The sequence below is a fragment of the Taudactylus pleione genome, unplaced genomic scaffold (assembly GCF_031769625.1).
Source record: "Taudactylus pleione unplaced genomic scaffold, aTauple2 ptg000111l, whole genome shotgun sequence".
In the NCBI taxonomy this organism is placed as follows: Eukaryota; Metazoa; Chordata; class Amphibia; order Anura; family Myobatrachidae; genus Taudactylus; species Taudactylus pleione.
In genome coordinates this window covers 2,457,137-2,471,881 of record NW_028284513.1, presented here as the reverse complement: position 1 = coordinate 2,471,881, position 14,745 = coordinate 2,457,137, and positions in this window count along the sequence as shown.

The following is a 14,745-nucleotide window of genomic DNA, read 5'->3' as shown; positions in this document are numbered from 1 at the left end:
CCCCTCTCTATCCGTGCCATAAATGCCTTAGGTGTTTTTTAAATTAACAGTTGGTGTGGGCAGAGGTCTCTGTGACATTGAGCTCATGTTGTCACGCAGAGCCAATGTTCTGAAAGCAGGCACCATGATGATGTCACATAAACTCCCCATCGCCTGATGAGTGTTCTCTCCTAACAGTGCAGGGTAAACCATCAACCATAGTCATAATGAAATAATGGCACAGAGACTTATATATGGGGAAAGGAAGGTCAGCTTTATTTAATTTTAAACTACTTAAACTATTTAATGTATAACTGAACTAACTAATAGAATAAGAAAGAAAGACAGACAAAGTATGGTGGCGCAGAAAGAACGGGCCCAACAATGCAAGATCACCAACTGCATACTCACATCGATCTTCTAAATGGGAGGCGAGCAGCCAGCCCATTACCACGCCCAAGGTATCCACCTCCCACCCCAATGACACGACGTGAGGGCCACCTGGTTAGGTGGTTGGCGCTGACCCCAGTAGGGTAAAATCAGCCTAAGCCATGTATTGGAAGGGAGAGCACCTCAAGCTCCAAAGACAGATGGCGACTGCTACCATTCTTTCCCGCCACAAGAAAAGCCGACACCAAACAACTCAATGAATAAGGGAGGGAGGGCGGGAAACAGCCGACCAGAGAAATTTCTATAAAATGGCTGCCAAGCAGCAACTCTGAAATAGCACTAACCCACCCCCTGCCAATCCTATAGGCTAACCAAACCTAACCCAACCCAACAACACTACCTCACTAAACAACTAGCCCCTTCTTGTCTAGAGGCCAACACCCACAGGCTCTGGTGTTTACTTTAACTCCTTGCATATGAAATGCACTCCGTCCTAAGGATATTTTTCTCATGCCAGCATTTGGGCTCTTCACTCTCTGATGAATACTCAGTCATATGCATAGCTGCATGGTGATGGCTGTTTTCATTCAGATATGTAAAATGTGACTAAAGAAAAAAAACATACAACTCTAATACACAGTAAATGTAAACATAATTTTAAGTTTAGATATGTGTTGCTTCTTCAGATATTCTTTTTAATGAGCATTTTGCATGTAAGAGATGTGTGCCATACATCTACGGTCTGATTCCCCATTCTGCTGATGCCAATCCGATCCGCCGATCGGCTATCATAAATGCCAGTCCACGGACATCGATGATCAACAATTGTGGATTGTGGAAAAAAGCATTGTAAAAATCACAGACTTGCTGATTCCAACGATTTTGTACATTTACACACCAACACTTACTTTTTTAGTCAATGATAAATACAAACTTTTGTCACAGTGGTATTGTACGTTTAAGGTGCATACACACTAGACGATATTTACACGATTCGCCCGATTTTGACGCATCGGAATGACAAATCATGTAAAATATGTAAAATCGTCAGTGTCCACTCACGATCATGATGCCAACGTGCGTACCCGCGGGTCGTACATCGCCTCTTTAGATCTTTCTTGCAGCAGGCAAGATCTATCAATCTCGTACACGATTTTGTGCAGATCGTTCATGTGTTGGCACTGATGATCTATCGCATGATCTATCGATCATTCCACGTCACTTGACTGACATATCCCTGCACACGCCCAGTCTCCATTTTGTGCAGCAATGTGCCTTGGAAGGAGACAGATGCGATTCTTCGAGCAGCTGGCACACCTGATATTTTGGTAAGTATAATGTAGTGCTGCTGAGCACCAATGTATCCACTGACCACCAATATGTTTTAAGTGCAAACCCTGTCCGCCAATGTCTATTATGCATGACCCACTCACTGCCCACCAATGTGTATAAATGCATGACCCACCCACTGACCACCATTCTGTGCCCCCTCCCCTGTCCACCAATGTCTAATATTAAATAGATGACCCACCCACTGACCACCAATGTGTATAAATGCATGACCCACCCACTGACCACCATTCTGTGCCCCCTCCCCTGTCCACCAATGTCTAATATTAAATGCATGACCCACCCACTGACCATCAATGTGTATAAATACATGACCCACCCACTGACCACCATTCTGTGCCCAGCCCTATCGTGTATATATAATACAGTATATATTATATAAAAAAAGTATAATTCATATTATAAACATAATACATTTATGAAATTATTCTAAATTAAACTTTTTTGAAAAATGCAAAAATAAAAAACAAACTTCAACATTAAAACATCGTAACAACAAAATAGCATAACTTAAAACAACATTAAAAATACTATAACCTTAAACAACATTAAAAACAACAACACATGGCAACATTAAAAATACAAAAAAAAACTTTAAAATCACAAAAAATTGGTATGACAAATGTCCATTCATTTTTTTCCCATAGAAATTTCTTTGGATAAGGATCGCAATTTTATTACTGGTTTCCTGGAGCTTTTGCAAGTCAAGAAATGTCTCTGGAGGGTCACCTGTCGTGACTATGCCAACAAGTCCAAAAAACTATTGGCATTGTAGGAGTTGGTCCAATATAGCAGGCGATAATACAGCGACGCAACAGTTAAATGGGTGAGGAGTAAAATCCAGAATCTCAGGACATTTTTTGTGAAAGAGAGGAAGAAGGTAGAAGAGTTCAAAAGATCTGGAGCCTCCGCTGATTATGTGTACCACCCCACCTTGTGATATTACAATTTGATCTCTTTTCTCCTGGAGCAAAAACCTCAGCAAGGGTTGGTTGTCCTGATAGCTGAGCAAGAGGGAGAAGAGGAGGCGGCCAAAGTTGCCAGCGTGGTGTCCGCGGAAGGTTTGGTTTTACACTACTTTCTTTCCTTTCCCCAAATGTCTGCTCCATTTTTTTTATCTGAGACAGTTCTCCTGCCATGGCACTGCCCCCGGTCCATTAAAATAGGCCATGTATTCCTCCCTCACTTGATTTGCCCAGGCAGTCCCTGTGTTTTGCAGTCCAGGTGTTGCCACATATGACAACTGGCCAATCTCCTGAGGGAGGTCAGGGTCGTTTGGCATAGCTGTGCCAGATGCCCTCTGTTGGGATTATTTGCGCAGTAGAAAGTTATGCAGGACACAGCACACCAAGACGACCCAGTCAGTTTTGTCCACATGCAGGTTTATTGAGGTATGGAAAATGCAGAAGTGGTTACAGAGAATTCCAAATTCATTTTCTACATGGAAAGCCTGTAATTATAGATCCACTTCTCTCTGGTCAGGACCCTTTGCGCATATGGCTTCATGATATTCTCGTGTAATGCAAAAGCCTCGTCAGCCACAAAGACAAAGTTTAATCCGTGCTTCGTTTCTTCCATTATCGGCAACTTGATGGTCTTGGAGGTGAGCCTCTGGTAGAATGCCATCTACTTGAACGACCGACCATCGGAAGCACAGCCATTCTTGCCAACATCCACAAACACAAATTCATAATTGGTATTCACCACCGCCATGAGTACGATGCTGAAGTACCGCTTATAATTATAATAGTAGGATCCGCTGTTGGCAGGTGGGGTGATTTGGATATGTTTCCCATCGATGGCTCCTCCGCAGTAAGGGATATTCCAACACCGTTCAAATTCTTCAGCGATGGTTTTCCACTATCCACGGTTGTAGGAAACTAGAAAAAAAGGAAATATTGGTTAAAACATGATCATTAATTTTTGGTTTATTTTTTTACCAACAGACTCCCACCTAAGCACTGGATTTGTCAGGGACTCCTAATTTGAGCTTCATGGGGGAAAGTGAGGGCTAGATATCACTGCCTCCATGCCCACTACCAACAGCTCAACAAAAAAGAAGGCGTCGGCAGGGAAAAAAAGCAGCCACAGACCATGCAGCCTGCCGATGACTTCTTGAGGCAGGCTGAAGAGGTCTTAAGAAGCACCCCAACCACTTTGATCACCTAACTTTCCACATAAATAGCTCCATAAGGCAGATGAGACCTGACATACAGCAACAATTTCAGCGTCTGCTGTATGATTTGGTGACAGGGAGCTCAGAAATCATTTGTCACCAGCCACCTACAACCTGTCACCTACCAGACCTATCCCCGCACACTCACCCATTCACCTATCATACCTGTCCCAGCACACTCACCCATTCACCTATCATACCTGTTCCCGCACACTCACCCATTCACCTATCATACCTGTTCCCGCACACTCACCCTGTCACCTACCAGACCTATCCCCGCACACTCACCCTGTCACCAACCATACCTGTCCCCGCACACTCACCCTGTCATCTACCAGACCTATCCTCGCACACTCACCCTGTCACCTATCATACCTGTCCCAGCACACTCACCCATTCACCTATCATACCTGTTCCCGCACACTCACCCTGTCACCTACCATACCTGTCCCCGCACACTCACCCTGTCACCTACCAGTCCTACCCCCGCACACTCTCCCTGTCACCTATCATACCTGTCCTAGCACACTCACCCATTCACCTATTATACCTGTCCCAGGATGTAATTATTATTAATATGTACATGCGTATATATTATGCACACATGTACATATATACACACTAGATAGATATAATATATGGATAATAAATAATGTAAATGTATATAACATTTATACTCTATAGTTTTCTGTCACAGTTTTTTTTTGCTTGTGTTTGCCCCCCAGCCTGAAAGTTGCCAGCCAGCCCCTGGTAGCCACCAGTCTTCCCTTAGCAGGGATAGCCCTCCGCAGCTTACTATCCTGCCTCTGGATATAGGGGATCACCAGACACAGCAATACCTGGAAGGTGGCGTCATCCAGGAAGTTGCGGTAGTCGCCCGGATTGTTCTCCCGAATCTCCATCAGCAGCAACATGTGAGAGCGAGTTTCCCTCTGCAGCAGCCACTCCTTCATCCAGGATGCTCTCCTCATTTGCTGGACCCTCTCCTTCACCACCTTAGCGCCAGCATAGGCTAGCAGAACTCTATAGCGATAGGGATCCATCACCACAGAATATAGGATAGAATGCAGCAAAAACACACTTTATTAAGCCAGGCAAACCAATAGCAATGTACAGCGTTCAGCAGGTATAAACCAAGCCTCAACTAGTCACAGACCAGATATGCACAGAGCTAAAATGGTGCCTGCTTTATATACTCCCTAGTTAGGCCCGCCCATTATTTTAATTTTGCTGAAATCTTGAAGATCCTCATCAGCTGTTTGGTAAGCTGATATATCGTGCATTATCTAACAAATTGTTAACGACGCACGATAGATCGTTAGATCGTTGGTCAGATTGGACACTTTTTAGCACCAAATTGTGTCCTGGAGTGCCGGGGAGCTGCAGGGGAGAGTGCAAGGCAAATCGCTCACGATATTGCATCATGAGCACATTGTCTAGTGTGTACACACCTTAAGAAATACAAAGTATTTTTCCTACTTGCTCCTTCCTTTGTTGGCGCTGTAAGAAATCCTAAAGTAACCTTATTTACAGCCATCAGCCATAATATTACAACCACCTGCCTAATATTGTGTTGGTCCTTCTCATGCCACAAAATCAGCTCTGACCCATAGAGATTCCACAAGACCTCTGAAGGGCTATGTTAGGTCAACATACATACTGTAAGTTTGACATAAGAATGATGACATGGTAGAAATGTCATCATGCAGCATGTCAACTATGACCATGGCGTCACTCATCATGTCTACACGGTGTTGGTTGTTGACCTAAGGTCCCTGGTCCCATTGGCAGAGGCATTTCCAGCACCTTCTTCCTGGCCCTGCACTCATGTGAGCAACAGTTATTTGATTCATTAATGTTTCGGTCAGTATTTTTCCCCTAACTCTAATAGCTACACCTATCCCTCCCCTTAGTTTCAAACCCTAAATCCTCCACCACACACATACACAATGTAACCTTAACCCTACTCTCGCTAGACAGACTATCCCCTATCCCTAAACTTTGGCTTTCTGAGAATGTTGACATTTCATATGGCAACATTTCAGATGTTGAACATGTCAACATTCTGAGGATATCTACATGGTGTCTGTGAATATTTTGAACCATATTGACATTGCAGTGTCGACAGTGGTGACGATATTATGAATGTCGACAGGGCTACTGTCAACCATTTGATTGGATACCCTCTGAAGGTGTCCTTTAGCACCAAGACTTTAGCAGCAGATCATTTAAGTCCTGTAAGGTGCACGTTGGGGCTTCCATGGCTCGGACTTGTTTTTCCAGCACATCCCACACATGCTTGATCTGGAGAATTTGGAGGCAAAGTCAAAACCTTTAACTTTTTGTAATGCTCCTCAAACCATCCCTAAACAATTTTTGCAGTGTGGCAGGGATTATCCTGTTGAAAGAGGCCCCTGCCATCAGGTAATACCGTTGCCATGAAGGGGTCTACAACAATGTTTAGTTAGGTAGTACATGCTAAAGTACAGTAGCCTCCACATGAATTCCAGGACCCAAGGTTTCTGAGCAGAACATTGCCCAGACCATCACACTGCATCCGCCAGCTTGCCTTATTCTCATAGTGCATCCTGGTGCCATCGATTCCTCAAGTAAATGATGCACATGCATCCAGTCGTCCACATGATGTAATAGAAACGTGATTAACCACACCAGGCCACCTTCTTCTATTGCTCCATGGTCCAGTTCTAACATTCACATGCCCATTGCAGGTGCTTTTGGCCATGAACATGAGTCAACATGGGCACCCTGACTGGTCTGCGGTTAAGCAACCCCATGTGTAAAAAGTTTGATGTGTATTTTGGAACCTTTCTATCATAGCCAGCATTAACTTTTATATCAATTTGTGCTACAGTAGCTTGTCTGTGGAATAGGACAGGACAAGCTACCCCTAGCTCCTCGCGTGCATCAATGAGCATTGGGCGACCATGAAACTGTCACCAGTTCACCGGTTGCCCATCCTTGGACCACTTTTGATGGGCAATAACCACTGCATATCGGGAATACCCCAGAAGACCTGCCATTTTGGAGATGTGCTGACCCAGTCATCTAGCCATCACAGTTTGGCCCTTGTCAAAGTTGCTCAGATCTTTACGTTTGCCCATTTTTCTGCTTCTAACACATCAACTTCAAGAACTGAGTGTTCACTTGCTGCCTACTATATCCCACCCCTTAACAGGTGTCATTGTAACGATATAATCAATGTTATTCACTTCACCTGACAGTGGTTTTATTGGGAAGGCTGGTGGGTGTATTTGCAAATGCAAAATAGTGACCCAGTACAACAAGGAGAGGAAAAAGTTTATTTCCAGGCCAAGTAGCAACATTTGGGTAACTTCCCGGCACTGTCACTCTCATGGTCCACTGCACCATAAAGAGCAAGTTGCTGCACTTAAGGGGTTTTATTTTGCAAAGTTCTGTTTTAGTTTTGGATCTTGATGGGTTTAAACTCTCACTCTCTCATTAACCACTTTTGCCTCAGTTAAAGTTAAATACAGTAGTTACACTACACAAACTCAGACCTTTGGTATCAACAACAACAAAAAAACACAATAAGATCCCACAAGTGGTGCTACTTCAGAGTTGTACAAAGAAGGGAATGAACCTCCTAGATGGTCAAACTTTATTATTTGTCAAAAAAATGGCTTGAATATAATCTGTAAATTGTTTAATTATAATGGGAAAAGGGTAGTAATAAAAGCATAAGGAGTTTCTTCTGAGCTATAAATATAGTCCAAGCAATTAGAAACCCATAATAGTTAACGGTAAACAAGCTTCCAAAGCAAATATTTGTACTGTAATTAACTGCCATCCGCATAAATCCCAGTCAGCAAGGAACGTAGTGAAATATTTGTGATCCATGTCCTTTAGCAAAACGTCTTTGCAGATTGGTTGATTCGGAACTTGCATACCTGATGTCTAAGCGTGGGTACACACCTACACAACCAACAATCGTGCCGATGCAGGGCCGTAAGTAGGGTAGAGCGCTCAGTGCCGTGGCACAGGGCACCGCAGGGCAGGCGGCGCTGTTTGGGCCTGTCATTTTCCTGTTTATTATCATTCTCACTTGTAGCTTCCTCTTCTTTTATCCCCAGCATCTTCTGGCTGCCCCAGGAGTGTTCCTATCTCTACCCTGGCCCTTCCCCATGGGGCCATGGCCCTTTTTCAGGTGCACTATCTTATGTCCCCATTTAAAAAATGGGGGGGGGGAGCCAATGCTCTCTCTAGCACAGGGCACCAAAAAGTCTAGTTACGGCTCTGTACCGATGTTCAGGGCGATTTGTCTTCACCCTGGACATCGCATGATTGCCGGTACAAACTTAAAAGATTTAATGAACGATGGAACATTCACTGTTCTGTCCTTCATTAATATGTACAGCCTCACATGCGATATTGTGTGATTGGCCGTGCAGTATGGCCAATCACACAATATCGCATACGACCGCGGGAGCGTACAAATCAGGCAAACACACTGCATGATATGCCCAATTTGTCGTTTTGATTTGGCCAAATAGGGCCGATATCGTTCAGGTGTGTACCCAGCCTAACTCTTTTTTTGTTGTTATTACTGGTCAAAGATGCTGCCGCCAGGGGTATTCAAAGTGTTGGTAAGAACAGCTGGACGCGTTTTGCTGTTGCAATCACCCCACAGCTTCTTCAGCAGCAAATCAGCATGTCTTCATCTAAAACCAATTATGTTTTAAGGCCAATTAATTTTTTTCTGCTATCAACAATCATGTGTCGATGATAACATAGATGTTAAGCTGTCGATGTCTCATCCCCTGAACACATTAGCTGTCATCCTACAGTTTTCTTTTAACTGCAGTGATCATATACACTTCCTAAGTACATGCAAAGCAAAGGTCAAAATGCTGTTTATGTCCCCATTTAGGGCCTGATTCAGTGTTGGACGCAGTGTCGATGTCAGACACAAGCGGACGATTTTTTCAGTCTGTGCATGTGTCTGAGTCACACTGCGCATGCGCCCCTATGATTACCACCAGGGCCGGTTTAAGGCCCACATGGGCCTGGAGCTGAAAATGTTCAAAGGCCTATACTGAGAAGGTCAAGAGCTGTGATCAGTGCTGTGTGAGTGTGTTCAGAGTCACCTTGGTGTGTACACCCTCTACACTATGAACACTATGGGGTATATTTAATAAAGTGAGAGTTTTTAGAAGTGGAGATGTTGCCCATAGCAACCAATCGGATTCTACTTAACATTTAAAAAAGCACCTTCTAGAAGATAATAGCTAGAATCTGATTGGTTGCTATGGGCAACATCTCTTCTAAAACTCACTTCTAAAAACTCTCACTTTAGTAAATATACCCCTATGTCTTCCTGACTACATAGAAACAGAAACATTGCATTTTTTTTATTTTTTTCGGGGGGAGGAGTGATTAGAAAAACTATTTAAATACTTAAAATTTATGGCCAGTTAGGCATCCGGTAATCATGATGTCATGTTGATGGGCCTATTTTTATGTGGAGGCCTGGAGCTGTAGCTCCATCCGCCCCATTGTTAATCTGGCCCTGATTACCACCGGGGGAGCACCAAGTGAATTCGGAGACAGAGAGGTAGAATTTCAGTGGGCGTTTCTGGGTGGTAACAGAGGGGTGGCTAGTTAGGCTAGTCGCAACTCCTCTCAAATGATTGCCACATTAAAACACTGGGCAGACTCGCGTGGAACTCGATGATGCCTGATCGACATTCTGACTGTAGACATTCTGGCCACAAATCAATTATTTGAGCCCCCTTTCGCGCCCGACGGAGCTATTCAATTGTTGCTCTTGTCGGGCGTGATCAGCTGCCGGTGCTGGCATTTCAGCTCCCACCCCACGGGGGGTGCGAGCTGAAATGTGTGAAGAGTGACCCCAAACAGCACTTTTCGCGATCGCACCCAGCACTTTGGTTGAGTGTAGCTGTTTTACGTGGCTAAACCTGACCTCTTTGGGTGCGATCGACGCTAAGATTGGCATCAACTGAATAGCGCCCTGCTATCTCCCGTCACTTTATATTGGAGATCAGGCGCGCTAAAACAATTGAATTGCACCCTCTGACTGGATACCCACTAGAACATGAGTTTTAAATTGCCTATTTGGTAAACATTTTGGGACTGTATATGTTAAAAAAACAAACATATATTTTAAGTGCCATTATATAACAATTTGCCCTATTATGGAAAAATCCAGACCCCCCTCTTGCATTGTCATCTATTATCAGCAGAGTTTGGAACATTTCTCTTATGACGCATATCTCTATCGTTATACATAATACTCCAAACAATTTCTATAACAAAAGGAGTTCATAGACGTATCATTATGGTACTTTGGGCCTGATTCAGAGTCGGACGCTCTGACCAGAGCGCTCGCTCTGAATCAGGGCCCTCCTTCATGAAAATGGAGCAGCCTCCTGGCCGCTCGCATAGCTGTGGGTGACCACCCACAGCATATGCGAGCAGCCAAAAAGATGGTCGCGATGGTCTTGACCATCGCGACCATCGGACTTGCGACGGAGACCCTGCGGTAGCCAAAATCACTCCCACTGACATCACTAGTGATGTCAGTGGGGCCGACTTCAGATGGTAGGCGTTCCCATGGGAACGCCTCCATCTGGCCGCCACGCCCCCGGCACGCCCACCAAAGGGGGCGTGCTGTCAATCAACATCGACAGCACGCCCCCTTTGGTGCGAGACCCGGAGTGATGGAAAGCCCGTCGCTCCCCGGGTCTCGCGCATGCGCACGACGGAGCTCCCTCCGTCGTGCGCATGCGCAGTGGGGAACATCGACCCACTTGCGAGCGTACTGCCGCTCGCGAGTGGGTCTGAATGACCCCCTTTGTCCTCTCATTCAAGACCAAATTGTAAGATGCCCCAACCACAAATCCTCTCCTGGGTGACCTTCCCTCCTATTTACTTCTCTTTAATTTCCCTAAAACACTGAAGTACCCCCTCCAAGCCACTGACTCTCACTGAGGCTTTATCCCTCTCCTTGGTTCTCTTCTGTACCCTTCCTTCTGAAACAGTCGATATGCACAACTCAGAATAGCACAAAACTCAAGCCACACTCGCAGAACACTCCCACAAGACAGAATAGCTTTGTGCAATCAAATTGTCGCCCCAGTTCCTTCCCTGAAACGTCTATTTCACAGAAAGACAGATCTGGCAAAGATCCATCTGACTCTGAATAGGACGGAGATAAGCAAAACTGTGTAAATTTGCTCAAAATCACTATTTGTATCCATGCAAAGAGATCAATCCAACTCCGCATCAGCTCTTTATATGCAAGTCACACCAATGCACAGCGCAAAACATTTTGTTTTCTACCCCTGAGCTCAGTTAGTCCACCCTGCACTCCTCCTTAGATACATCCTACTTTCCTCTAACAGGAGACCTCTCTGCAGACTAGGTGTGCTCCAGGATGTGCAAAGAAGTGGAAAAATGTGAAGAGGCGCATTGTGCAAAGGTGAAATCTCACTTTTACCCTACTCCTCAAAACTACAATAGGTGTATTGGTGCATCAACTTCGTACTTTGCAAGGAACATCTTCACTTTGCCAAACTGCTTCCATCAGCTATTGCTAAATTCTGCTCCTACACAAACCCCACCATGTTGATCCATAAACCTGTACACTTTGGCAGATCTCTACATGAAGAATCCCATGAAAATTTTGCCCTGCGTCTCGGCCATTTTGTTGTTCACAAACTAGACCTAATGTCATCACTGAAGTACTGCCGCCGTTGCTCTTATGCTCAGATACCATGAAATCACAATCCCATCACTCATATGTCATTAAGGTGCAGCATTACAATATAAGTTAATGGCATTACCGTGGTGAAACTATTGCTTTTGGAAACACCACAGGTTCTCTTCCTGATGTAGCCCCTCACTTCCTATCCAGTGTACTGAAACAATTCTCCCAAATTTGATATTTTCTAACTGTTCTGTTGAGGGCTGCTTAAATTACCTTTTTTACCGGATTACTCTATATATCCTTCCCTTTAAAGACATTTCATCACTCCATCACTGACTTCACATTCCACCTATCTCCTGTGGTGGGATCCTGGGGCAGCTCATACAGAGGGACTTTAGCTGCCCATATCCTGGTGCCAAATTCTTCAGCAGAGCATGATTTTCAGAAATTTCTTCCAGAAACGTAAACATTACATGCAGAGGCTCACAGACTGATGAAAGCAAAACAGATCGTTTTCTATTTGTATAAATCCTTGTTTTTACTGGCTCTGAGAACCTGCTGGGCTTCAGAAAATAGGCGTTTGAAATGGGTTCCAAACTGCTGGTAATGTGAATCTGATACATGCTGGGACGTGACCGGCTGGGAATCAGGGAGCGCAAGCCCAGGAACCTACTGAAGAGGGGGCACTTGGCTCTCACAATCTCTCCGTAACGCTTTTCTAAGCAAACATTTGACCTATTTTTAGGCCACAAAAGGCACCAGACCAGTTCCGCTAATCAGGCAGATGTGTAATAAATTCGTAGTTCAGGGAAACAGTGGTCCTAGTCTCGCCTTTAACTATCGGATTCCCAGCATGGATCTACTTGATCCAAACTCTAATGGTAATCAATACACTCTGGTGCACTGTCAGTTTAAATTGTGAGCTGTAACTATAAATCTAAGAAAACAGTAGTAGCTAAAACAAATTGCTTGTGTACAAGAAACATGTTATTTATACTGTATGTATTAAACTCACTAACGGTGTATTCTGTGCATTTATCCAATATTACATGCATCACTAAAGCAAACTAAGTACCATATAACAACAAAATAAAGACTCAGAAAACAGAGCTGGTGTTTTAAAAATCAATGTCAAATTTTATGAACTTTATTAATCAATTATCACAATTCATTAAATTAAATTAAATAAATCATTAAAAATTGGTGGTGTCAATTAAAGAATAGACATGACAAACACATTCAACCACGCAAACCAAACATTTGTGTTCAATTTTCTAAATAATGTAGCCATTTCACAGTAGGACAATTGGCCAATATATCTTATATTATAAGCAGGAGAGCACACCCATTAATCCTAAACTAATCATTAACAATCTACATACCGTTCTTTACCACCAAATAGAGGCCTCCACCGAAGCATCTCCACTAAAACAAGAACAAACGAACCCCTAAACGTCTGCTATTCAAATAAACAATTCTTCAACAAAAATAGCCAGCCCTTTGTTGCTGAGATGGACCCCGTCAGAACGATATAGCTAGGCATATTTATAGCAAATTACAATATGATCAACCACACAGCCGCCATTGGCCAAGACAGAACGTGTCACTGCCATATTGACCTTCCATCTAGCCACATCAATACCTGCACCAAACTTAGCACCCCGCCAAACTTGTGTCGAAACAATGGACAACCAAACAATCTTACAAGTAGTCCAAATAGTTATTTTGATCCCGCACAGATCAAATGAATTGTTCCTATTTGAACCAACTTTTCTATCCATAATCCTTAAATAGGGATGATTTTAAATGTTGGTGGTGCTCCCTGGAATAAAGTATGCAGCATACTCTTAGTGAAAAAAACCTTTAGACTAGAGCTAGATAAGAAACTTCTTTTCAGGGGCACCTTCTAGTCTAGAAGTTTTTTCAATAATCTTACAAGTAGCTTCGGCAATGAAGTGAAGAACTCTAATCACTAGTGAACGCAGATCTAAAACTGTACAGTGTCCGAGGTTATTGTCTCCGAGAAACACCGCCCACACATAAGGAATGCCAATCCATGCCAAGAAAAGTCACAAAATGTATGTCAAAAAACAGAATTATCCATACATGCAGTCAAACAAATGACAAACAAGACAGGGTAAGAGGTGTGAGGATTGAAGTGTAGGTAACCGGACCTGAGGCAAAACTTAAAAAACCCCTGGGGAGGGGTAAGAAATGAATGAAACCATTTACTGAGTGCAACTGAATCAGGGGAAAATAAAATTCCTCACATACCACTGTAACATGTAGACAAGTAATTAAGTCTACTGTTATCTACAAGGAAGAAGAGATAGACAAACTCAGATGGATATGATAAAAAATATGTGGATGCCACCGACCCTGAGAAGGAGGGGTTGATTCAGCCCTGGAAGTCCCGAAAAAGATGCTTACTGCTGCATTAATATAACTTCTCAGATCTGCTGCGGCCAAAGATGCAGCACGATCACTCCTGCGTCCATCTCTGAATCAGGCTCTGAATCTCTGAATCAGAGAGACCCAAAGAAGCCACAGAATTAGCTAGTTCAATGCGAAAAAAGTGGGTACTAAACTCACCGGGTCTAAACTTAAAACAGTCAAGTAGCAGTTTAAGATCTGATATTTGGTAGCTGGTGACCCACCAGCATGCATTAACCATGCCCTTAAAAACCAGTGTCTGATGGACAGGAAGGCTTGTGCCAAGAACACCAGGCAAATACTAACATTGGTGCATAGTTAAAGCAAAATCCAACTACCTTGACCAGCCTTGTAAGTCTTAGATTGATGCCAAGGACAGACAACAACCTCAATCTTCACTTTTACATCCTTATCAGTCAATGGCGACTCCATTCATTTGGGCGGAGCAACCAATTCATCTCAAAATGTACCATAAAGCAAAACTAAGTTTAACAAAAACTACTCAAACCCAAAGAAACAAACAGCAGAAACAGCATGCAATAACCTGGATAAATTGTGCCGGTCAATTGGACGTCAAAAATCAACAGGGGCAGGAACCAGCCTGGACCAACACTTCAAAGCCTTCAAGATAAGAAAGCTCTTAGAAGGATCAGCTCAGCCATTCAGGGATGAGAAATAAGTCACCACCACTGAGATATGCTTTGTCACT